This window comes from Lithobates pipiens, unplaced genomic scaffold, assembly GCF_037356315.1.
Source record: "Lithobates pipiens isolate NorthernLeopardFrog02 unplaced genomic scaffold, aLitPip1_a1.2 Scaffold_23, whole genome shotgun sequence".
Classification (NCBI taxonomy): domain Eukaryota; kingdom Metazoa; phylum Chordata; class Amphibia; order Anura; family Ranidae; genus Lithobates; species Lithobates pipiens.
In genome coordinates, this window is record NW_027507785.1 from 290667524 (window position 1) to 290693416 (window position 25893).

The 25893-nt window shown below is 44.2% G+C and overlaps 1 protein-coding gene across 1 annotated transcript in view; it reads left to right on the top strand.

Annotated features, from left to right (window-relative positions):
- The window catches only part of COL24A1 (collagen type XXIV alpha 1 chain), a 413884-nt gene that overhangs the window by 30373 nt on the left and 357618 nt on the right, over positions 1 to 25893 (top strand). The gene's annotated exons all lie outside the window — the stretch shown is intronic.

A 25893-nucleotide genomic window follows, 5' to 3' on the forward strand; every position in this document is an offset into this window, starting at 1 on the left:
ACCCTTTGGTATCCTCTGCATCTATGGTCCATGCAGTCACCATAACATACACATTGAGGAAGATGCCAATAACATTTTCAAAACTTAAAAAAAACTAGTGTACAAGTATGGGAAGGTCAGCTACAGACACTCAATGGGTGCCACCCACAGTCTACAGTAATTAAAGGTTGTCATATTTACCTTGGCCACACATGCATTCACATGTATTGGTCAAAACAATTGCAAATTTACTTTTTTAGCAACAACCTTTGGGGGGAACAAAAGCAATTCCCCCTTCTTGGGGGAAGAGAAAAGCAATTGTTTAGAAAAGTCTATTCAGGTAAATTGCCGGCAATGGGTTGCATGAGTGTTTAAGCCATCTAGAGATATCTGAAACAGGAAAATGTTCTTGTATACCAGTAGGCACTTATGAAATGTGTTATATTAAAAAAATTACTCATAGACATGGCATAAAGGTTTGGCAGTCTGTTGGCCTGGCACATAACTACTGGTCAAATGCATTCAGATGGAAACAAACCATTGGGTCAACAAACCATTAATATTCTCTAGTGCTTATATGTTTAGAAACTTCTTATTAAAGGGGGCATATAATGTTTTTTTTTTCTTTAGCCATTAGTTGGTCCTTAGGACTAATAACTAAGGACGTGCAACAGTAAATGGAAGGAAATCATTACAAAATGAGGGGAAATGCCCTCTTAGACAATTGTCAATGGAACAGGCTTTATCCTTACTTCTTGTTGTGGTCGACAACTCCAAAATTTTGAATCCTCCATCACTTTCTGTCCTTGCGACAATGATCAGCAAGACAAGCTAAGAGGGTGAATCTTCCCTGTGGGGACAGAAATATATACCTGTCATAGGTTCTAATCCTTCAGGCTGAACTCCAGGAATTATATTATTTGCATACTCCCAGCTTGCCTTGATAAGTATCCATAGCTGATATCCAGAGGGCTGCTGGTGATGCTGAAAATCACTGTAGTAGTCCACATTACATACCCCCCCTTCTGTACACTGAACAAAAGGGTTTGCTTGCTCGGCAACTGTGCCATTTATAGAATATTGTGTTGTGTTTTTAAAAATGATTTAAAGTGGATGTAAAGTCAGAAGGTTTTTCATCTTAAAGTTTGACCAAGATGGAGAGAGGGCCAGATGATATCCCAGTCTCCAACTCCACCAATCAGAGAGCACCTTGTATTCATGGAAAAAATACAAGGTGTTCTCTGAATGGTGGAGGTGTCAAGTGTGTGACACCCCCATTATCAATATGTAGAGAGGAAGCCACTCTTATGCCGCGTACACACGATCAAACTATCCGGTGGACTTGGACAATCCGCCCGTGTGTGGGCTCCGGCTGACTTTTTTCCCCCAAAAGTCAGGCGGACTTAGAAAGTAGTTTTGACTCAAAAATCATCCGCCGGACAATCCGGCCGTGTGTGTGCTAGTCCGCCGGACTTTTGAAATGAACGGACCTTCCCGCACATGGAGAAAAGTCTGTTTATTTTGAACGCGGCTCCAGGTAGACGGAACTAGCGCAGGAGGTCAATGTCGCCACCTTCGGCGGTGAGATTGACGCGTTGCTGGCCCTGTCACCTGGTATGGACTTAAAGGGGAAGCCCTACGCCAAAAAAACGGCGTGGGGGTCCCCCCAAGGTCCATATAAGACCCTTATCCGAGTACGCAGCCCGGCCGGTCAGGAAAGGGGGTGGGGGCGAGCGAGCGCCCCCCCCCCCTCCTGAGCCGTACCAGGCCGCGTGCCCTCAACATGGGGGGGTACTTTGGGGAAGGGGGGGGCCGTGCGACTCCCCACCCCAAAGCACCTTGTCCCCATGTTGATAAGGACAAGGGCCTCTTCCCGACAACCACGTTGTCGGGGTCTGCATGCGGGGGGCTTATCGGAATCCGGGAGCCCCCTTTAATAAGGATACTGGCCCCCCACCCTATGTGAATGAGTATGGGGTACAATGTACCCCTACCCATTCACCTGGTGAAAAAAAAAAAAAATCACACAAGGGTTTAAAATAATTTATTGCACAGCTCCGGGGGTCTTCTTCCGTCTTGGGGGGTCTTCTCGCCGGACTCCTCTGCTATCTTCTGCTAGCTCTTTTACTGGTGAAGGAGCCCGGCTTTCTTCTTCGTCGCTGCATAGGGTCTTCTTCTGACTTCGGGGGTCTTGTCCCCCTCTTCGGTTCTTCTTGCCGGGCCTCCTCTTTCTTCTCCCAGCTCTTTTACTAGCGGTGGCCCGGTCTTCCGTCACTGCCGCCTTCTCTTCTTCTTCCTTGAGATGTTGACTCGATGCTGTCTCTGGCGGCGACTTATAAAGGGGCAATAGGTGGGGTCACTGGGTGATGTCCCCGCCCCTTATGATGTCACAGTCCCAGAGGATGCTGTGGCCCCCCTTACCCAAAGCACCCCCCATATTGAGGGCATGCGGCCTGGTACGGCTCAGGAGTGGCGGGGCACTCGCTCATCCCCACCCTCTTTCCTGACTGGCCGGGTTGCGTGCTCGGATAAGGGTCTTACATGGACCTTGGGGGGAACCCCCACGCAGTTTTTTCGTAGGGGTTCCGCTTTAAGTCCATACCAGGTGACGAGGCCAGTGACGTGTCAATCTCGGTGGCGACATTGACCTCTTGCACTAGTCCTGTCTACCTGGAGCCGCATTCCTCCATGTGTGGGCAAGTCCGTTCATTTTCAAAAGTACGGCGGACTCCCGACATACGCCGGAAAAATCCGGTTGTGTGGGGGCAGGTCCACTCATTCGGAAAGTCCGTCGGACTTTCCGGCGGTTTGTCCGCCAGACTAAGTCCGCCCGATAGTCTGATAGTGTGTACGCAGCATTACAGAACCCAAAAGATGAAAGCATAAGGCAGGCCATAGATGATGCGATTTTCTTTCCTTCAATCTGTGAAAATCGCTCGATTCCCCCATCAACACAGTCAGTGTCCCTGCCAGAATTCCTCCTGCAGAGCTAATTTTGTTCTCCTGGTCTTGGGGAACAGGGAGCCATACCTGCCCGGAGAACACAATAATTATTGCTAGCGGCGATAATCATATGCTAGAAATCCAACATTCTGGTTGTACCCAAGTCGATCGACACAATCAGCCTGCCCACACATGGAGCAAATCTCAGACAATCCCTGCTGAACCGACCAAGATTCAAACCATCTATGGCCAGCTTAAAGGGGTTGTGAAACCCTCATAGAATGCATTAAGGTGAAAAACCTTCTGTAGTGCTACAGCGCCCCCCCCCCCCCTCAGCCCCCTGGTTTTACTTACCTGAATGCTATCTTCCTCTGGCCGGGAACAAATGCACCAACTCTAGCTGGTGTCTCGTGTCTTGATTGAATAGATTGATAGCATGGTGCAGCCATTGGCTCCTGCTGCTGTCAATCAATCCAGTGACGTGGGCGTCGGGCGGCAGGCCGTGAATACACGCAAAAGCAGGACTCGGGAGAGCGCCCACACAGCTGTCCACCAAGGAGAGCGCTTCTCCAGCGTAGACCAGCCTTTTTCAACCAGGGTGCCTTGAGGTTTCTCAGGGGTGCCTTTGCAAAATGACTACAAATTGGCAAAAAATCATATACAAGTCAACGTGTGGATGAAGACTGTATTTAGTTACACTAAGCCACACGTTTTCATTGTGCACCATTACAACCTTCTAGCTGCCAACGTCCTAATTACCAGTTTATAAGGAGGATATCATTCGCTTCATAGAATACTTGTTTGACCCTCCCCTGTCCCACTCCATCAGCAGTGGGGTCACACTAGCTGAGTGATGGAGAAACATTGGAATACTAGTTAGTACCAGTTTGTAAAAATATTTAAATACATAAATTAGCTTTAGAAGAATAAATCATCTCCAATGTTGGGTGTCCTACTTGGATTTGTGGATGTTGATGCATTATGTAAAACTATTGGAATAGTTTTTCAATTTTAGAATGGGGTGCCCTTGAGGCTGTCCATCATTTTTAAAGGGTGCCTTGACTTAAAAAAGGTTGAGAAACACTGGTGTAGACTACTACAGTGATTTTCAGCATTCCCTGCTGCCCTTCGGATATCAGATACTTACATTGAGTAAAACTGGCCCAATGTAAATATTCAAATAATATAATTTCTGGAGTTCAGCTTCCAATAATGTATCCAAAAAATGTTTGTGCTAAATATACACTTTAAGGAAAAACCAATGACTATTTAGGTACCTTATCTTCTGGCTGGGGGTTTAGATACACTTTTCTATTATCTTTCTAGATATTTATTGATACCAGCTTTATATTTAGACTTTTTTGTTATACAGGACAGACAAATAATTTTAATTAGTGGTATTATCTTACTGAAATTACAGCATTTGTTTTGTATTTTATAGGCAAAATAGTAAAAAATTACTTTTTTCCAGTTTTAACCACTTCCGGAACACTCACTGTCGTTATACGTCGGTACTTTGACGTCAAATCCTGGGGCTATGCCCAGTTATTTTCTTTAACGGCGTGTGATCCGCTTTATGATAAAAGTGGTCTCTGCTGCAAATTCACCACGAGATCACTTTTATCGGCGGCGGGAATGGGGCACCCTCGCCACGTTCCGGTTGTATCCACCGCTTACCAGAGCCATTGGTAGCGGCCGAGATGATCCGTTCCTTTCCCCTTAGAGGAATGATGGTCCCCACTCAACTCAATGAAGTTGAATGACGGAAACATCGTCAAAGGTCATTTTCGTCCAACGAAAAAAAATTACTTATTTTTTTTTAGTTATTATTTTTTATTGCATTTAAGTGTAAATGTTAGATCTGAGGTCTGAGGTCTTTTTAACCCCAGATCTCATATTAAAGAGGTCCTGTCATGCTTTTTTCTCTTACAAGGGATTTTTACATTCCTTGCAATAGGAATAAAAGTGATTCCTTGTAATAGAAATAAAAGTGATTAAAAAATAAAAATAAATAGTAAAATAAATAAGAAAACTTTTTTTTTAAAGTACCCTGTCCTGCCGTGCTCGCACGCAGAAGCGAACGCATGCGTAAGTCGCGCCCACATATGAAAACGATGTTCAAACCACACATGTGAGGTATCACTGCGATCATTGGAGAATTAGTGATAGTAAAAGACCTCCTCTGTAACTCAAAACTGGTAACCTGTAGAAATTTTTAAATGTCGCCTATGGCGATTTTTAAGTGTCAAAGTTTGTCGCCATTCCACGAGCAGGGAAATTTTGAATCATGACATGTTGGTTATCAATTTACTCGGCGTAAAATTATCTTTCACAATATAAAAAAAAAATAATTGGGCTAAATTTACTGTTTTCTTATTTATTTATTTTAAAAAAGTGTATTTTTTCCAAACAAATTGCGTTTGTAAGACAGATAAGCAAATACAGTGTGGCATAAAGTACTGCAACGACCTCCATTTTATTCTCTAGCGTTATTCTCTAGGTTGTCAGAAAAAAATATATAGGGGGGATTCCAAGTAATTTTCTAGCAAAAAAAATAAAAATTATTTTAACTTGTAAACAAGTTTGAAAAATAGGCCTGGTCCTTAAGTGGTTAAACAGGTGGGGTTTTCAAACAATTTTGCAAACAATTTGTTGCTGTTATGTTGCTTGTGATTAGCAAATTCCGGCCAGAGGGTAACCACTATTTGAAGCAGATTGTTTTGCAGTTTCCAGTGTCACTTCCTATTCTCTACTCAGTGGTCAGGAGTGCCCTATATGGTTTTTTACACCGAGGCCCTGAAGGCTCTAGTTACGCCTCTGGCTCTCAATGTGTGAACTTGTTAGGATGACAGCACTGTGCCATGAAAGAACCTGATTAGTTCATGGCACTGACACGTCCACTCCCAGCCTGATTTTTGGTGTGCAGGGTGTTAGTATAAAGGCAGATTTCAGGTAATTAAACATTAATTATTTAAAGCCCACTCCTCTCTCTTTGCAAAAACTAAAAAATAGGTTGCCCAGAGGGTGTAAGTCTTGGTTAACACCTATGAGTTTTTTAATACTTTTTTTTTTTTTCATATTTTATCTTTATTCAATTTCAAAGGCTTGAAATAAAAAAAACACCTATTGGGCATTCCCAGGCTCAATATAATACATAGAATAAAAAAAACAGACTATATATCCTAAGTAACAATTAAATAATTTTCTTCTTTACCTAGTCAACCAAAAAGAAAAAGGTTTTAAAATGAGTTACCTTTTTTTCTATCTGACGTAGAAATTCATCGTTTATGGTCTAAGGGTCCATGCCTCAATAGGTTTGTATTGCTTGTGGTGAAACACAGCAGAATCCCATTGGTCTGCCAACTCTCTTCCCCCTCCTCTACCGCTCCCCCCCCCCCCCCAAAGGAGAGATAAAGGGAGGGGGGGGAAACATCTTTCCCTCCCCCCCGCCCATTTTTCTGTCTCCTCTCTCATATCACATCTACTAAAATGCCATACTTTCCAAAGCTGCTGTACCCAAACAGATCAATGGTCAACCAGCTCCCAATATTTTTTACGGAAGCAGGCTTCTTGTTTATTTAAAAATACCGTAATTTTCTCTGTTCTCATGATTTCATTTACCGCTCTGATCCATTGACCTATAGTAGGAGGGGTTGGGGTATTCCAATGTGTTGGCACACAAACTCTAGCCACATTCAAAACATGCCTCACCACTGATTGTTGATATTTACTTTTTGAGAGAGAACTAAGATGTAGTAGACAGGCTGTTGGATTATGGTCACGTGTTAGGCCAGTAAGATCCTTAAAGTGGAAGTAAAGCCAAACTAAGAAAAAATAAATAGACCCTGCAAGGCAAAGGCATAATGAGCTAGTATGCATATCATACTAGCTCATTATGAATAACTTACCTGAGATGGAAGCCCCAAAGCGACCCTCGTTGTCCTCCTCCGACACCGCCATCTATCCCGGAGTGACTTCCGGTTATCGCGGCTCCGGCAATGTGACTGGCCGGAACCGCGATGATGTCACTCCTGCGCATGCGTGCGGGAGCCACCACTAACGGCATGATTGATGTTAGCAGTGGCATGCTCAGTGCGCCTATCTACAGTGCATGCACTGTAGATAGCGGTGCCTGTCCTTTGCAAATATCTCCTAAACCGTTAGGAGATATTTCTTGCACCTACAGGTAAGCCTTAACCTAGGCCAGTGATGGCAAACCTTGGCACCCCAGATGTTTTGGAACTACATTTCCCATGATGCTTATGCACTGTGCAGTGTAGTTGAGCATCATGGGAAATGTAGTTCCAAAACATGTGGGGTGCCAAGGTTCGCCATCACTGACCTAGGCTTACCTGTAGGTAAAAGTGGTCTGTAAGGGTTTACAACCACTTTAATTATAATACAAATATTTTGCCAGTAGGGGTGTATTTGATGGCATGTCCAGAATATATAGAAGAGGTTTCCCCTATTTGTTCCACAGCGCCAGCAGGTAGGGTCTGCATTTGGAAACAAACGATGCAGTTTCTCTGGTGATCTATACCACCTAGTCATCAACTTATATCCTGATCCTTGTATTCTAGAGGATATGGATGATTTATGTACAAAATGGAATGTAAAATCTCTCTGTTGAACGGAAACTGTTGTGTTTAAGTCTTTTTCCCATGCGCCAATATAAGGTGGGGTGTAATGTGTCCTGGAGAGACACCGCCTACCTGTTTGTCCAGACATACATAGTTGCTCAAAAGTAGTGGGTGTGTCTGCTGTCCTTGGGACAAATGATAGTGAATGATAGTGAAGGTATCATCTTATTTGGATTGCCTGCCACAGTGGAAGGGCTGGTGTAAGCATTAATTGTATATCAGTTATAGATTTCCATCCTCCCGGTCCCTAAATCTTATATTCTTGTAACTGCTTATAAAGTATTAGCTTGCATTTGACTTTAATCAAGTTAGTCAAGTCCATCTAAATCTCCTAGTGCATTTAGCATTACCCAGATTCGGAAATGTGATCCCCAATTATCTTATGGGTAACAACACTACCTAAAACAGTGTATCATGAACCAACATAAATATAACTTATATATAATAGAATGCATTGAGGTGAAAAACCTCTTGCAGTGCAGCAGCCCCCCAGTGCCCCCATTTTACTTACCTGAACCCTCTTTTTCTTGTGCCAGGGATGAGCACACCAGCTCTAGCTGGTGTCTCATGTCCTGATTAGCTAGATTGATAGCAGCGCAGCCAGCCAGCTGTCAATCAAATCCAATGACGCGGGGGCAGGGCTGAATCACACATGTACACATACTATGGACACCGAATGCTGGACTCGGGAGCGCGCCCGCAAGGTAACCCCCTCGGGAGAGCGCTTCTCCTAGGGGGATGTCTGATGGGAGGAGGAGCCACGCGAGCCGCAGGGGGACCCAAGAAGATCAGGATCAGGGCCACTCTATACAAAATGAGCTGCACAGTGGAAGTAAGCATGATGTGTTTGTTATTTAAAAAAAAAAAAAAAACAAACCCGATCGCCGGACAATCATCCCGTGTGTGGGCTCCGGCTGACTTTTTCTTTCCAAAAAAAGAAAGAAGTTTTGACTCAAAATTGTCCACCGGACTCGCCAGACCCTAGGAGAAGCGCTCTCCCGAGGGGGTTACCTTGTGGGCACCCCCCCCCCATGTTGAGAGCACAACGCTTGGTACGGCTCAGTAGGGGGGGCGTCCTCACCCCCTTTCCTGACCGGCCAGGCTTCACGCTCGGATAAGGGTCTGCTATGGACTTTGGGGGGACCCCCACAACGTTTTTTCGGCGTAGGGCTTCCCCTTTAAATCCATACCAGGTGAGGGGGCTAGCAAGGTGTGAATCTCGGCGATGGAGGAGGCAACATTCACTCCTTTTGCTAGTCTCGGCTACCTGGAGCCACGTTCAAAATGAACGGACTTTACTCCGTGTGTGGGCAAGTCCGTTCATTTCCCGCCATAGTCCGGTGGATTGTCCGCCGGAAAAGTCCGGTCAGGTGTGGGCAGCTCTGCTCGTTCGGAAAGTCCGGCGGGACCTCCGCTGCACAGTCAGATAGTCCGATCGTGTGTACGCGGCATTACAATCACTTCAAATTGCATCCATAGCATGGGTATTTTTGTTGATGTTTACCTCTCTCTAGATTGACAGTGCTGCTGTCTAAAGGTGTTTGTGTAGGTCCTCCATCCAGAGTGGATACACTCTATGGCAAGAAGTGTGTTACTGACCAGATCACAGGGTGAAAATACATTTAAAAAGCCTGAAAAAGAAAACCAATGTAGCCATCACATTTAGGGATTATGCTGAAATATACATTATAACATTTTTGATTTGAGATTTAATACCGCTTTAATCAGCTGATTTGTTTGAGCCGTTTATATCTGGCCAGAGTTCAGCTTTAATACATAGCTGGGTCGAAAGTTGGCTTTTCATACTTGCCTGAAGTTCTGCTTGAGTAAGCCCGATAATGTAATTAGTAGAGTGTCTCCCTCTGTTTGGCACAAGTTTTTCTTTCTACATGAAAGTTTGCGGATGGAACGCGCCTCTGCCAGCTTTTTTTTTTTTTGCATCGACATTCCTTGCTGGGAGGCGTATTATTTCTCGAAAGTGTGCATTTCATTAAACATCAGCCCCGGTCAGAGGCAGAGAAGAGATATATGTTGAGGTCTCTATATGTAAACAGCAGACAGCAGAGAGTGATTAAAGCCGCATGTGTGTGCGTTTCATTAGCTTTTTAAGATCAGAAGCTGACTCTGGGATATGTTCCATGGCTCTAGAAATAGCACAGAGTGAGAAATATGCACTTAGTGCTAATAAAATCGACTTCTGCACAAGGCTCTGCAGACCTATTCTATCGTCATCATGTGTATATAGGACTCAGATATTTGGATGGGCCGTCTTGGTAAATTTAGCTTTTCTGCCAGCTGAGGATAAAATATATTGTAAAAATATTCCACTTCCTCTGTTTGTCACCATCCAAGCATGTGACAATCCTACCTTTAAATAGCACCTACAGACTGCAATTAAAACGAGTGAACTGGTAGCGCTATTAAAAACAGCCATTGTACCTAAAGCTATAGTGGAACTAAGGCCAAAATTGCTTTTCTTTTTTCATTTTGGATAGAGTAGGGAAAGGATATAACTAGTGGAGGCCATATGCTGCTCAATAAATAATCAAATTCTTTTTCAATCGATCAATATACAGTAATCGATTTATAGTGGACAACACAAGGGGGAAGTAGAACTCAATTGATAGTTGGAAGTGATCTTAAAGTGATTGTAATGCCGCGTACACACGACCAGACTTAGGTTCGACAGACTTTTGACGGAGTTCTGACGGAGTTCTGACAGAGTTCTGACGGACTTTCCGAATGAACGGACTTCACACACACAATCACACCAAAGTCCGACGGATTCGAATGTGATGACGTACGACCAGACTAGAATAAGGAAGTTCATAGCCAGTAGCCAATAGCTGCCCTCGCATCGGTTTTTGTCCGTCGGACTAGCACACACACGAGCGGATTTCTCGGTAGGAACTGGGTCCGGCGGAGTTCTGGCGGAAAAATTTGAAACATGTTCCATTTCTAAAGTCTGTCAGACTTTTGCAAATCAAAAGTCCGCTGCAGCCCACGCACGATCGAATAGTCTGCCCGGAATCATTCCGTCAGACTTTTGATGTTGAAAAGTCTGGTCGTGTGTACGCGGCATTAAGCTTTCATTTTTTTTCATTAAAATGATAAACATGTTATACTTACCTGCTCTGTGCAGTTGGTTTTGCACAGAGTGGCCTGTATCTTCCGCTTTTCGTGTCCCACGCTGGCGCTCGTGGCTCCTCCCTCCTGTTGGGTGCCCCCAAAGCAAGCAGTCTGTTACGGGGGCACCCAAGCCGCTACTCTGTATGTCCATTCACACACGGAGCCTCAGTTAGGCCCTGCCCTCCCTGTCTCCTGATTGGCACACTGGCTGTGATTGACAGCAGTGGGAGCCGCTGCCAATAGCCAATCAGGAGTATGATGAAGGTAAAAAACCTTGTGTCTACCAATGAGTTGAATGAAAGTTAGTAGAGTGAAAGATCCTGTGTAGGTGATAGAAATACATATAAGCTGTTAAGAAGTAATTATTAAACGAGCATAAAGACTTATCTTATAGGGTTGCAAAGTTATTAACCTATTGCTTGGATGGAAGGTCTAAAGTAACAATGAATTCATAATCTGAAGGTTGCATAGTCTATTAGGATTTTTTTCTTTTATTTATTTAATGTAATTTCAGTTGTTTGGTGGGCATGTATTGTATGTATCAGTATTGGTATGAATTGGAAATTGTAAAAAAAACTTTATCTAATAAAAGTATCTGATTTAAAAAAAAAAAATCTTGTGCCATTACAACCACTTTAAGTTATCCATTGTATCTCTGTAACTCTCCTGTTCCGATTGATTGAAATATGATCAAATTTATGACCAATTCATCTTGGTGCTGCCGACTGATGGAGATTGATTGATAATTTTCTGACTTGACAGATTGATTGAATCCAAACTAAATATAGTCTAATTTGAACAGAATGGAAGTTATGTCTATTTGATTGGTTTCTGATTCAGTTGTTTCGATCAAATCGCACATTGGTTGGATAATAAAATCGAAGTGTGTATGTCCACCATATGGATGAGCTTGGGTTCAATTCTAACCCATGTTTGGCTGAACACACATGCAAGATAATGGCAATGCAAGCCAATAATGCGATCAGGGCCGGCAAGAACTCTCTGTTTCCACTCACTGTGCCTGACTTGCAGTCTCCACTGCACAACACAAGAGTCCTTTGCATTTAGATAAAGTTGGCCAGTTTGGGTGAGTATGGCGATGGATCCCTGGACAGGTAAGTGTCATTTTATTAAAAGTCAGCAGCTAAAGTATTCGTAGCTGCTGACTTTTATTTTTTCTTTCCCTTTTAGGGTGAAGATTTGCTTTAACTAGTGCAGTGTACATTAATTACCTAAGACTAGGTTCACACAATATGCGGCTCTGCGAGACATGTTTTACGCAGGCACGGCAGCCCATTCATATGAATGGGTTTGCATGCCTCCTGAACCGCAGGGAAAAGGTCCCTGCAGCATTTTAGAAATCGCAGCCCACATGGGAACTGCAAGTGCTGTGTGGCTCCCAGTGCAGGTGCGATTTCCAGTGCTTGCGGTGTGCCATTAGGATTAATTGCACCTCCGTGCATCAAGTGCGTTTTTATGTGCAGGTGGTTGCGGCTGCGGGAACAGATGCCGACTCGCACAGTTGTGAACCTAGTCACACTCCTCATTCTTGTTTCTAGACACCTCTTCCTAAGGCCCCATTCACACTGGGGTGGGAGTGGCAGTAAAACGGCGCTCGTTTTAGCACCGCTTTGCCGTAGTTTTAGCGTCGGTTTTCGCCTCTAGCGGGGCGGTTTTACCCCCTGCTAGCAGTCGAGAAAGGGTTAAGACCATCGCAAAACACAGCTGCAGCAGCGCTTTGCCGGTGGTATAGCTATGCTGCCTCATTGATTTCAATGGGCAGGAGCGGTGAAGGAGCGGTGCTAGATGCTGCTAGCAGGACTTTTTTTACCGTCCTGCCAGCTCACCACTCCAGTGTGAATGCCCTCGGGGCTTTCACACTGGAGACACAGCAGTGGCTGTTTCAGGGCGATTTGCAGGTGGTATTTTTAGCGCTGTAGCGCCTGCAAAGGGCCCCAGTGTGAAAGGGGTCTAAGCCATCCTGCAGTGTATGGCTTCATGTACACTGGCAGCTTCTTAATTTGAGTTTAGGAGCTTTTGGCTTATTTTTGGGGGCAAAGCTCCTAAACTCAGCTCCACTTCACAAAGAATACCCATTTACATGCAAGGAAAATAAAAAAACACAATTTTTACTTACACATGATTGGATGATGGAAGTCAGCAGAGTTTCTGCTCATTTACTAATCTCTGGAGCAGCTTCACTTTGCAAAGTGTACGGTCTGTTTGCCTTTGGTAAATCAACCACCATATGCCAATGTACACATAGAAAAGTGAAAATCTGAAAGTGCACTTGGAAGTGCAGTCACTGTAGATCCGAGGGGGACATGCAAGGAAAATAAAAAACAGCATTTTAGCTTGCAATTGATTGGATGATAAAATCAGCAGAGCTTCCTCTCATTTCAGATCTACCCCTTAGATTTAGAGCGACTGCACTTCCAAGCACACTTGCAGGGCAAAGTGGATTTTCCTTTCGTAAATAACCCCCATAGGCTTTTAGCAGAGTTTAGGAGCTGCTGCACTTAGGTGAGGTTCAACCTCCCTAAACCTCCCCCTCCTGAACAAGGGAGAATCGCTTTCAGGATAGGACTGTTTTGACTTCTGACCACAGGCGTATGCAAAACCGCTGCAAAATTAGATTTGTGTTTTCCCGCAGCAGCGGTAAATGACGGTCAAGTGTACATGAATCCTAATGGGTCCAAGTTACAGTTTTACTATATGAGCTGACCTGATTTCCTGCCCAGCCCTGCTCTTTATTTTCTTGCACCGGTCCCCTCACCACAAGTTCTTTTGCCTCTGCGGCCTGGGAGAGAGGACTCGGCCGCTGGGGGTGTTGCCTCCACCAATAAGAGATGTCCATATCATGCAGGCAGTGATGTGGACACCTGTAGAAAGACCCCAGGAAGTAAACAGAGGAAGAGAGAAGGATTGTCACATGAGGTAAAATGGTAAAATGTAAAACAGGGCATTTGGAGGTTTTTTTTTTCCATACCAGAGTTTATTTAGCTTTAGGTTGCTACTATCCTGGAGTTGGGATTGAAGCACTTGTCATTATATGGCGGCAGGTCGGCTCTATTTCGCAAATCGTCGTAGGTGTATGTCGCTCCGTGCAATAGATACACTGGGCGTGCCACCAGCCACCTGCAATAGCTCCACAGAGGGCCAGAACGGGGATCTGTCAATGTAAACAAACAGATCCCCGTTCAACATACGCTTATCGCAATTTTTGTTTACCAAAATATGTAAAAGAACATATATTGGTCTAAACTGATGAAGACATTTTTTTTTTACTTTTTTGAGGGGTATATGTATTAAAAAAAGTCAAAAATATAGTTTTTTTTTTTTTTTTTTAATTGTCTGTCTTTTTTTGTTTATAGTGCAAAAATTAAAAACCGCAGAGGTGATCAAATACCACCAAAAGAAAACTCTATTTGTGGCACGGCCGCACTATTGTCAATTAAAAAAAGGCAGTGCCATATTGCAAAAAATGACCTGGTAATTAAGGGGGCAAATCCTTGCGGTCCTTACATGGTCAAAGAGGAAGTAAAGCGCTGGCTTTTTTTTTTTTCCCCGACCTGCAAAGTAAAGGCATAATGTGCTAGTATGCATCGCATACTAACACACTATGTGAAACTTACCTGCAAACGAAGCCGAAACCACGTGACTATAGGCTTACCTATAGGTACAAACAATCCATAGAAGTTTGCTTCCACTTTAACTTTGATGTTCTCCCGCACCACAGTGTTTGTTGGAGCCCTTAGACATACTTGGTGTTTTCATTAATAATTCAGCATTTGACTTTCTCCCATCATGTGTCATGTGGGGGTCATTTATTTATTTATTACAGCTATTTATTTAGTGCTGACAATTTAGACAGCACTTTACATACTGTACATTTAATGATCTTACAATCTAAAGTCCCTACCTCACATTCATACATACATACATACATACAGGGCTTTTTTTCCAGCAGGAACGAGGGGGAATGCAGTTCCCGCGCCTTCAGAACTGAATATATGTAATGGATTGGCAAGGGGCACTGGGGTGTGCTGTAGGATCTGTTGATGCTGGCTGCTGGGGAATATTGTTGCTGTAGGGCAGTGGTCTCAAAAACTACGGCCCTTTGCTTGCTTTTATCTGGCCCATGCATTATTTCACTCCACTGTCAGTAACAGAGGGGCATAATTCCTCCCATTGACACCAATGATGGCACACTGTTCTTCCCATTTATACAAAAGAAGGGAAACTATTACCCCCCCCCCAATACCAGTCATGGGGCATTGTTTACTCCCTCTGACAGAGGACATTTTCTACTTCCACCACCCACAGTGCGGCCACTCCCAGAGTTTGAGGGGCAGAAAACTGGCCCTTTGTTTAGAAAGTTTGGAGACCCCTGCTGTAGGGGATCTATTTTTGCGGGGGGGGGGGTGTCTATTGTTGCTAGGGAGGTCTTGTGTTGTTCCTGGGGTATCTATTGTTGCTGGGTGGGTCTTGTATTGCTGGGGGATCAGTCATTGCTGGGAAGGATCTACTGTTGAGGGAGGAGTCTTTGTTGCTGGATGATGGAGGGTCTATTTATGCTGGCTACTGGGAAGTCTATTGCTGCTGGAGGGATCTATTTTTGCAGGGGGGTCTGTTGTTGCTTGGGAGGTCCATTGTTGCTGTTGGGAGATCTATTGTTGCTGGGGGGGGGGTTATGTTGCAGGGGGTCAATTGTTGCTGAAAGGGATCTACTGTTGTGAGAGGGGTCTAATGTTGCTGGCTGCTGGAGGGTCTATTGATGCTGGCTGTTGGGAGTCTATTGTTGCTGGGGGTCGATCTATTGTCGCTGAGGTGTCCATTTTTGCTAGATCTATTTTCTATTGCTATGGGGGCACTCAACAACAGCGAGGGGCCAGAAACGCCAGTAAGGGACCCGAGAAGTGAAGCATCAGGGCTGTTCTGTGCAAAACCAACGCACAGAGCAGGTAAGCATTGCATGTTTGGTATTTAAAAAAAAAAAAAACTGCCTTTAATATCACTTTAAACATTGTCCTGTGTGATGTGAGTAATTTCTATTGGCTGTCTAGCAATGGTTCTTCTTAGGCTAGGTTCACACCATACAAGTGTGTCCGAGCAAGTGTGCATTTCTGCATGTTTTCTGCGCACACATCCCAAGTAAGGCAGCCAGTTAATTGCAGTGGGCTGCCCTATGCGCAAGAAAGAAGCAAAAGAAGTCCCTGATCCTTTTTTCAAAATCGCGCTGCATTAAAACCGCATTGTTTACAGGAGTTACAGCAGTCGCATGGGGGTGCCTTTTCTCAATTAATGGTACTGCCATATGTCTGCTAAAGGGTAGTGCGTTTTTGTGTGCGCCAGAAAAGTGCATACGTTTGTGTGTGACCCTAACCTCAGGATCCAGCAGATGACCTCAGGACAAGGGGACTGGTTGGTGCAGGCACAGACTGCAGCGCTGGATCACTGGCCTCAACATCTGGGAGAGGTTCTAGCAGCGGACATGGGTGACAGATGCAGGTAAGTTGAAAACAGCTTTAGAAGAAATTTATAAAAAGGTTATGAACCAGTGGGAGGGAGACATGGGTGAGGGGAGTTATTTGTGCGGAGATGAAGGTTGAAAGTAGCCTAAATGCGATTCTCTCCCTCAGATTGCAGGCAGAAAGGGCAGCACTGAGAGCCAATAAGACTCTACTTTAGTGAAAAGTAAATCTGACACATGCTGATAGGAGGAGTAGATTGTGGAGAGACAGTTTCCATATACACTATACCAGTGGTGTTTGTGGGAACATCACTGCGCACCAGTGCACAAAGCAAGGTCCATAAAGACATGGACGAGTGAGTTTGGGGTGAAGGAACTTGACTGGCCTGTACAGAGTCCTGACCTCAACCCGATAGAACACGTTTGGGATGAATTAGAGCTGAGACTGCAAGCCAGGCCTTCTCGTCCAACATCAGTACCTGACCTCACAAATGCGCTACTGAAAGAATGGTCAAACATTCCCATAGACACACTCCTAAAACTTGTGTACAGCCTTCCCAGAAGAGTTGAAGCTGTTATAGCTGCAAAGGGTGGGCCAACTCAATATTCAACCCTACGGACTAAGGCTGGGATGGCAGTAAAATTCATGTGCGTGTAAAGGCAGGTGTCCCAATACTTTTGACTATATAGTGTGTGTATTTCAGTTGTGTATTGAATTGTGTGATTGAAATTCAGCTTTAAACAAACTCTGTATTTTTTTTTTTTTGTTGTTTTTTTTTCAGTTCTGAAAATCCATTACAGAGCAGTTTTTAATGCTATAATTCCCCGTTCTTCATACATAAAATTACAGAGGAGGTTGGTGATGACAGTATGTAGTCAGAACTGTATATCCATACTAAAATCTGTGTGAGAAAGAAAAACAAAGCAGCTATTTCTGTTGGATCCTGTGATTACTGGAAAGGGGAGGCTCTGCCCCAAGGCAATCAATGTGTTCTTTCATCTTGACACACAAAATATTTGTCTGATAATTGTATTTCACATTCTTCATTTCCGTCTCTGTTATTTGTATGTAGTTAATATAACCCTTTCATTGAGTATGAGTATAGCAATCTGCTTGGATATTTGTAGCTACTAGGGGCCTTTCAGCTCTCCATTATTGCTAATTATATCATCATTGTTATGTTAGTGACGCAATGACATCTGAAGCTAAGGGAGAAGGATGTATTCTGTATTACTCTGTGTATTCATTATATTTAGTTTATCTTCACCCGCCACTCATTAGCCTGCAGTGAGAACTACAGCAAAGAAGAATTCTAGGTATGGCATTTATTATATAGTACAGCTTGGACCAATATAATTATGCATATGCCATACATTTGGTATCCACCTAGAAGAGGGGTGTCAAACTCAATTTCAGTGCAGGCCACATCAGCAGTGTGGTTGCCCTCAAAGGGTCGGTAGTATCTGGAATGCACTATGTACAGTGTGCAGAGTTCAGGAGTGCTTTACATACAGAGTGCAGAGTTCATGATTACGCTACGTGTAGAGTGCAGAGTTCAGGAGTGTGGTACGTACAGAGTGCAGTGTTCAGGAGTGCGTTATGTACAGAGTGCAGAGTTCAGGTGTGCCCTATGTACGGTGTGCAAGGTTTAGGAGTGCACTACATACAGAGTGTGAGGCTCAGGAGTGCGTTATATACAGAGTTCAGAATTCAGGAGTGTGCTACATACAGAGTGTGCAGTTCAGGGGTGTGGCATGTATCTAGCATAGGATATTTGCTGGCCTTCTTCTAGTCTCATCTTATACAACTTTCTTAGTAGAAACAGCTTACTGTTGAGGCTTGAACGCTCATGCAGTTTCTGTAATGAAGTCCACATACCTTTGGCTGTTTTTTCTATCCTTATGGGGATAAGCTGGTCATCTTCCACTAGCAAGCCTATAATCGCTTTTGCTTGTCTATCCTTCCTATCCCATTCCTCCATCTCTCCATTTGTGGGTCTATATTCAGCACTTGCCACAAGTCATTCTTGTTCAAAATCATTTCTAGTTTAAAATTCCACAGCTGGTAATTGTCATTGTTCAGCCTTGCTATTGCAAACTTCACATCTGAACCGCTTGCTATCTTTCAGCTGCTTGCATACAGTACGCACAGGCTCACTGATTTGTAGAATTTTCTTTCCAGTGCCTGCGGGGTGCTTCTGGGTTTGTTACTGCTTGTAGTACCCTCTCCAATGCTTGGATGTGCCTGGGATCATAACCTATTAGCAGGTTATTGAATAATTATGCACTGAAAGCCTGTTGTATGCAGCAGAACACCTTTACTGTCATGGAGGATACATTACATTCCTTTTATCATAGAACAGAAAGAGAACACAAACACGTTCATATAACACAATAAGGATGGTACTTCCTCTGATTACCTTACCATAGATTACACACTATAACAATGCAGTGCCACCTACTGGTATAGATAGGTAGATATATATATATAGTTCACAATAGAGAAAGCTACTCGCTGTAGGACTAAGTCAACTGCATAGTCCGATCGTGTGTACGCGGCATAACTGTTTTCCATACAGTTTTTTAATTAATTGCAATGTCTTGACATGGGACAGGCAAAGTACATAAGTGGTCCATGCGTTTTTGGTTCACCTACTTTAGTGACTCAAAGTATTGAAACTAGACTCAGTCAAGTAGCTAGCACTTTAAAAGAAGGTCAGTCCTACATCGTTCTCTCAGTGTTCTCAAGTGTTTTTTAAAGAATACAATTGATCAACTAATATTATTATTGCAATATTACTACGATGCCAAAGATGGAAAATCCAAATAACCTTCCTTTTTCATTTAAATACTGTAGTCTCAAGTAGCCAGAATTAGGAGGCTTTTCATAGTAGTTTGAGCCTCTTGGCACATTTCTGTGCTAAGCAACCTCCTTCACTCAGAAGAACAGAGGGCAGTACTTTCAAACCGGGGACACATTGGCCTGGATATATAATGGTTTCATGGCCATCCAGTATATAAGGATAAAACCAACTATGGACTATATAAGGATACTGCCAACTGTAGAGGTTTAGCCCTTTGACGGCAAACACTGAAGGTCATCCAGGAGCAGATCAGTAGAAGCTTCTGTTGCTTCATGGAAGCTGACCTTTTCTTCCTCATGGTTACACCTGCTCAACGGTGACACCCTAAAGATAAGGATGAGTGACCAGAAATCCAAATAAAAAAATTAGGATGTATAAACTTGTACCTAGCTTTTTGAGCATGGGGACATGGGGACATCATGTACAAGATTTCCCTTGATAAGTTGTCATTAGTGTCTGCAGCCTGCCTTACTCTCTTCTCAGCATAGTCCAATCACCAAGGATAGGTAGGTAGTGTTTGGCATTTTAAGGTGTTTGAGGGAATGGGCAACATGCCCGCACCCATGGCTGCCCCCTAGTGTCCACAGACACATGCTCATTTTATTGCATTTCATATGATGTTTTTATTAGGTGCTTTTGTAATATGTAGAAATCTGGTGTTGGTTTTCATATATCAGTTAGTGCAACCTTTTTTGTTGTAAATGATTATGTTTTTTTCCAGAAATTTGTCTAAAGGTTGGCTCATAATTGAGCATTGGCATTTCTAAGGTATTTTTCAGGCGTAAGGATCTTTGTTTGAGCCCAATGGAAACCAGGTTGCAAGGAGGAGCAGATTAGTTGCGTTCCACACTTTTTAATTGAAATCTTGCTCCCTTTATTTCTTTGACATGTCAAGCGACAGGGCATAGCTCAGATATGAACATGCCCCATTGAATAAAAAAGAACTCTTATTGTTGAGCATTGTCACATTCCACTTATAACAGGGCTCGACAAATCCCATGGCGTAAGGTTGTCAAGGTGACCAGAAACCGCGCCCCCGCACCTGAGTCCCCGCCAGCTCACCCACTTCATCTTCTCCCCCAATCCCTGCACTCAGGGTCAGGACAAGAAGCAGGAGATGAGAGGAGTGTAAGCGGCAGAGAGGAGCGTTCCGGGAGGAGGTGCGGGCTCCCTCCCATCCTATCAGTGGAGCGCTCCACCAAACTGCGGATTAGGCGGGATTGGTTTTAGCTCGAATGGTACACGGCTTAATTATTCGCCCCATCCACATTTCCGGGAGATGATCAGTGTTTGGAGGAGATTGGGGACGGGTAATCAAGCTGTGTACTGTCCGATGTAAGAGCGATCTTTTGTAATCTGGAGCTCTGTTATGGCAGAAGGGGGAAGAGCATAGAGAGCCTGCATCTCCTTACAACTTCTAGAATTGTGAGATTCTAATGTCATATTTGAGCAGTATTTGAATTAAGTTTTGTAAAACAAAGAAAAGAAACCTTGCACATTACCCAAGTGGTATCTTTAATAATGTATAAAAATAGGTATACTCACAAACACATAAATGATAAAAGCATATCAAAGCCCATAGTAAAGCGACCAGGTCACCAAGACTGTTCCCCAGCAAGTCGGAGGACCTTCCAGATGGTTGACGCATTTCAAGAGGAGCTCCCCTCTTCCTTTAGAGCTCCCCTCGAAGCGCTTCAACCATCTGGAAGGTCCTCCAACTTGCTGTCTGGGTGACCTGGTCACTTGGCGTCTACAATGGACTTTGATATCTTTTTATCATTTATGTGTTTGCGAGTATACCTCTTTTTATACATTATTAAAGATACCACTTGGGTAATGCGCAAGGTTGGTGTGCCCTCTTTTCTTTGTTTTACAGTCTTTCCATTGGGTTTCTTCCCCAACCCTCAGAGGGCAGCAAAACTTGCTTTAATTTGAACCACCAAGAACCTGTGATACATCCAGCCCCTTGATCACAGGAGATTATTACTATTGTACAATTAAAGTTTTGTGCTTGAATAAAGACTTCTAACTGAATTTAGGATATGTTTCCCCAAGCAAATGGATAAGGTGGAGAAAAACGAACTACCAGAGAAACTATACTTTAAGAATTCAGCTTGTAGGAAGAATGGGGGCAGTGAAAGGGGTCATGTTTAGGGGGTTACAGGATGGCAATGAGACCAGAGCAAAGATGGACAGAGGATTCTACTAGAGTAGCTTCCCAACAGTGCAGTGTTGTACTTACAGGTAATGCTGGGGTCAGCAGTCAAAGACCACCCAAGACCAAAGCACACAACGGCCAGCACACAGAGGAACAAACGCCAAGGAGGGGGGTCGTCTGGGTTCAAATGCAAACTGAGGAATTTGGAGCAGCTCAAGTTCCTCAAAGATTCTCAAAACTCACTAGCTGGCTCCACTGCTAGTTTCATCACAGTAATAATTAGTCTCCACCAATCTGGATCGCTCAAGATTATGTTTCATAGAAACTAAAATAAAAAGGATATTTTTACCTTTATATTTATAATATCCTTACATGGGCTTGAGGGACTTTGTGTGTTCAGGCATTTCTGTTTTAAAGGAGAATCACTTCCACCTAAAAAGGTGAAAACTCTTCGATCCGGGTTTAGATGGCCTGTTAATTTATGGACTGGAACTAAGCTGTGTTTTTGGTTGAGGAGGCTTCCCCATTGTGCCTACATTGCTATTGGAGAGAGGATGTCAGAAGAATTGCCTGCTTATTCCCCATATGTATATACAGCCAATATACTATGTAACACATTAAGTACATACTGTTAGCTGGTCACATTATTTCTTGCCTCACAAGAATTTACATGTGCATACCACAGCCAAGGAAGTGGTCACAACATAAACGCTAGTAGGTCAGAACCCAAATAACCTACATGTTTTTGGACTGTGGACAGAAAGCATGCAAATACTGTAAAAAACCAGACCCCCATGCAGATGATGTATCTAGTGGAAGTAAACCCCGAACTCCGCAGTGTCAACCAGTGGATGAGGTGGAGAGGACAGGATGTAAGGTATCCTCTGAATTGCAACCATGTTGAGGGCACGACCAACTGTGGTTACTTTGCGAATGGCAGCTGGTTCACATGGCTCCCAGAAGACCATGGTCATCACTATAGTAGCTTGGGCTACTATTTTTAATTATTTATTACAAGTTCTTATATTACAGTCATTTATAACTTACACAACAGAGGCCAATCAGGTTTTACATATGCATAATTATATTTTGCCAAGCTGGAGCAATCTAATTATAATAATAATATATAATTTCTGGAGTTATATAATAAAGGATATCTGAGGTAATTCCACACCTCCAGCAAAACTGAGAGGTCTGAGAGTCCCATCTACTTAGGGGTAGTGATGGCCGAACGGTTCGCCCGGCGGTCGTTTCGCGGCGAATTTCCGACATTCGCGGTCCGCACGTTCGAACGCCTTTTTCCGTCGTTCGCCGCGGCGGACTTACGTGTTTAATGTATACAAGAACTTTAACCTTTGGTGACACGTTTATCATGTGATACAGGACAGCCAATTGAGACATGACAGCACATGGACACTTGTACATTCCCCCTAACCTATAAATACACCCGATCCGGTGGCCATTTTACATTCTTTCTTCTGTTACGATAGGGACAGGTTCCTGTGTGGAGTAGGGAGAGATAAACCACTAGCTATTTGGTACACAAAAGTTCTTTTCAGGACTGGTATAGGTGTTAGGTGTTGATAGGTTTGCTGTGCTGCTGATTCTTGCAGCAGCCTGAGTGTCTTTTGTTAGTTTAGAGAAAGGGAAAGGACGGTGTATGCTACAGGGACAGCCAGATTAGTCTTTCATCATCATCATCATCATCATCATCATTAGCTGTTACTATCAAGGTCCACAAAAGAGCTGTTCCAGTAACCACTAATCGTTCTCTTTTTTTGCCAATTTGTATAGGGACAGGAAGGAAGCAGTGTTGTCAGGCAGTGAGGGTAATTTTAAAGACTTGCTGTTATTATTAGTTCCACAAAGGTTCTTTTCAGGACTGGTATCAGTGGTACAGTAATAGGCTTGTACATGTATAATATTCTTTCTTCCAAATATAGAAAGGATATTATACTTGACTGCTGCCCTTCTGCTGCAGTCTGCTAAACATTCACAACTCACTTGTTCCACAAAAGTTCTTATAAGGACTGGTAACTTGGTATAGGGTGCTACGGTACATAGGCTTGAGTGCGGTACAGTCTGCTGTTCTGTAAGGACCGCTATCGGTCCACAATAGATAGGGTTGACGTGCACCACTGCTGACCGCTGCCCTATACTGCAGCAGTCCTTCAGCGGTATAGGGACTGACGTACAGTCTGCTAATCACTAACACACAACCTGCTTGTTCCACAAAAGTTCTTATAAGGACTGGTAACTTGGTATAGGGTGCTACGGTACATAGGCTTGAGTGCGGTACAGTCTGCTGTTCTGTAAGGACCGCTATCGGTCCACAATAGATAGGGTTGACGTGCACCACTGCTGACCGCTGCCCTATACTGCAGCAGTCCTTCAGCGGTATAGGGACTGACGTACAGTCTGCTAAACACTAATACACAACCTGCTTGGTCCACAAAAGTTCTTATAAGGACTGGTAACTTGGTATAGGGTGCTACGGTACATAGGCTTGAGTGCGGTACAGTCTGCTGTTCTGTAAGGACCGCTATCGGTCCACAATAGATAGGGTTGACGTGCACCACTGCTGACCGCTCACCTATACTGCAGCAGTCCTTCAGCGGTATAGGGACTGACGTACAGTCTGCTAATCACTAACACACAACCTGCTTGTTCCACAAAAGTTCTTATAAGGACTGGTAACTTGGTATAGGGTGCTACGGTACATAGGCTTGAGTGCGGTACAGTCTGCTGTTCTGTAAGGACCGCTATCGGTCCACAATAGATAGGGTTGACGTGCACCACTGCTGACCGCTGCCCTATACTGCAGCAGTCCTTCAGCGGTATAGGGACTGACGTACAGTCTGCTAAACACTAATACACAACCTGCTTGGTCCACAAAAGTTCTTATAAGGACTGGTAACTTGGTATAGGGTGCTACGGTACATAGGCTTGAGTGCGGTACAGTCTGCTGTTCTGTAAGGACCGCTATCGGTCCACAATAGATAGGGTTGACGTGCACCACTGCTGACCGCTGCCCTATACTGCAGCAGTCCTTCAGCGGTATAGGGACTGACGTACAGTCTGCTAAACACTAATACACAACCTGCTTGGTCCACAAAAGTTCTTATAAGGACTGGTAACTTGGTATAGGGTGCTACGGTACATAGGCTTGAGTGCGGTACAGTCTGCTGTTCTGTAAGGACCGCTATCGGTCCACAATAGATAGGGTTGACGTGCACCACTGCTGACCGCTCACCTATACTGCAGCAGTCCTTCAGCGGTATAGGGACTGACGTACAGTCTGCTAATCACTAACACACAACCTGCTTGTTCCACAAAAGTTCTTATAAGGACTGGTAACTTGGTATAGGGTGCTACGGTACATAGGCTTGAGTGCGGTACAGTCTGCTGTTCTGTAAGGACCGCTATCGGTCCACAATAGATAGGGTTGACGTGCACCACTGCTGACCGCTGCCCTATACTGCAGCAGTCCTTCAGCGGTATAGGGACTGACGTACAGTCTGCTAAACACTAATACACAACCTGCTTGGTCCACAAAAGTTCTTATAAGGACTGGTAACTTGGTATAGGGTGCTACGGTACATAGGCTTGAGTGCGGTACAGTCTGCTGTTCTGTAAGGACCGCTATCGGTCCACAATAGATAGGGTTGACGTGCACCACTGCTGACCGCTCACCTATACTGCAGCAGTCCTTCAGCGGTATAGGGACTGACGTACAGTCTGCTAATCACTAACACACAACCTGCTTGTTCCACAAAAGTTCTTATAAGGACTGGTAACTTGGTATAGGGTGCTACGGTACATAGGCTTGAGTGCGGTACAGTCTGCTGTTCTGTAAGGACCGCTATCGGTCCACAATAGATAGGGTTGACGTGCACCACTGCTGACCGCTGCCCTATACTGCAGCAGTCCTTCAGCGGTATAGGGACTGACGTACAGTCTGCTAAACACTAATACACAACCTGCTTGGTCCACAAAAGTTCTTATAAGGACTGGTAACTTGGTATAGGGTGCTACGGTACATAGGCTTGAGTGCGGTACAGTCTGCTGTTCTGTAAGGACCGCTATCGGTCCACAATAGATAGGGTTGACGTGCACCACTGCTGACCGCTGCCCTATACTGCAGCAGTCCTTCAGCGGTATAGGGACTGACGTACAGTCTGCTAAACACTAATACACAACCTGCTTGGTCCACAAAAGTTCTTATAAGGACTGGTAACTTGGTATAGGGTGCTACGGTACATAGGCTTGAGTGCGGTACAGTCTGCTGTTCTGTAAGGACCGCTATCGGTCCACAATAGATAGGGTTGACGTGCACCACTGCTGACCGCTCACCTATACTGCAGCAGTCCTTCAGCGGTATAGGGACTGACGTACAGTCTGCTAAACACTAATACACAACCTGCTTGGTCCACAAAAGTTCTTATAAGGACTGGTAACTTGGTATAGGGTGCTACGGTACATAGGCTTGAGTGCGGTACAGTCTGCTGTTCTGTAAGGACCGCTATAGGTCCACAATAGATAGGGTTGACGTGCACCACTGCTGACCGCTGCCCTATACTGCAGCAGTCCTTCATCGGTATAGGGACTAAGAGTTTTGTCACAGGGTCATTTAAAAAATGACAGGCAGAGGAAGAGGCAGGCCCTTCCGCAGGGGTGGTAGGGGTAGGGCAGGAGCAACAGGCTTGA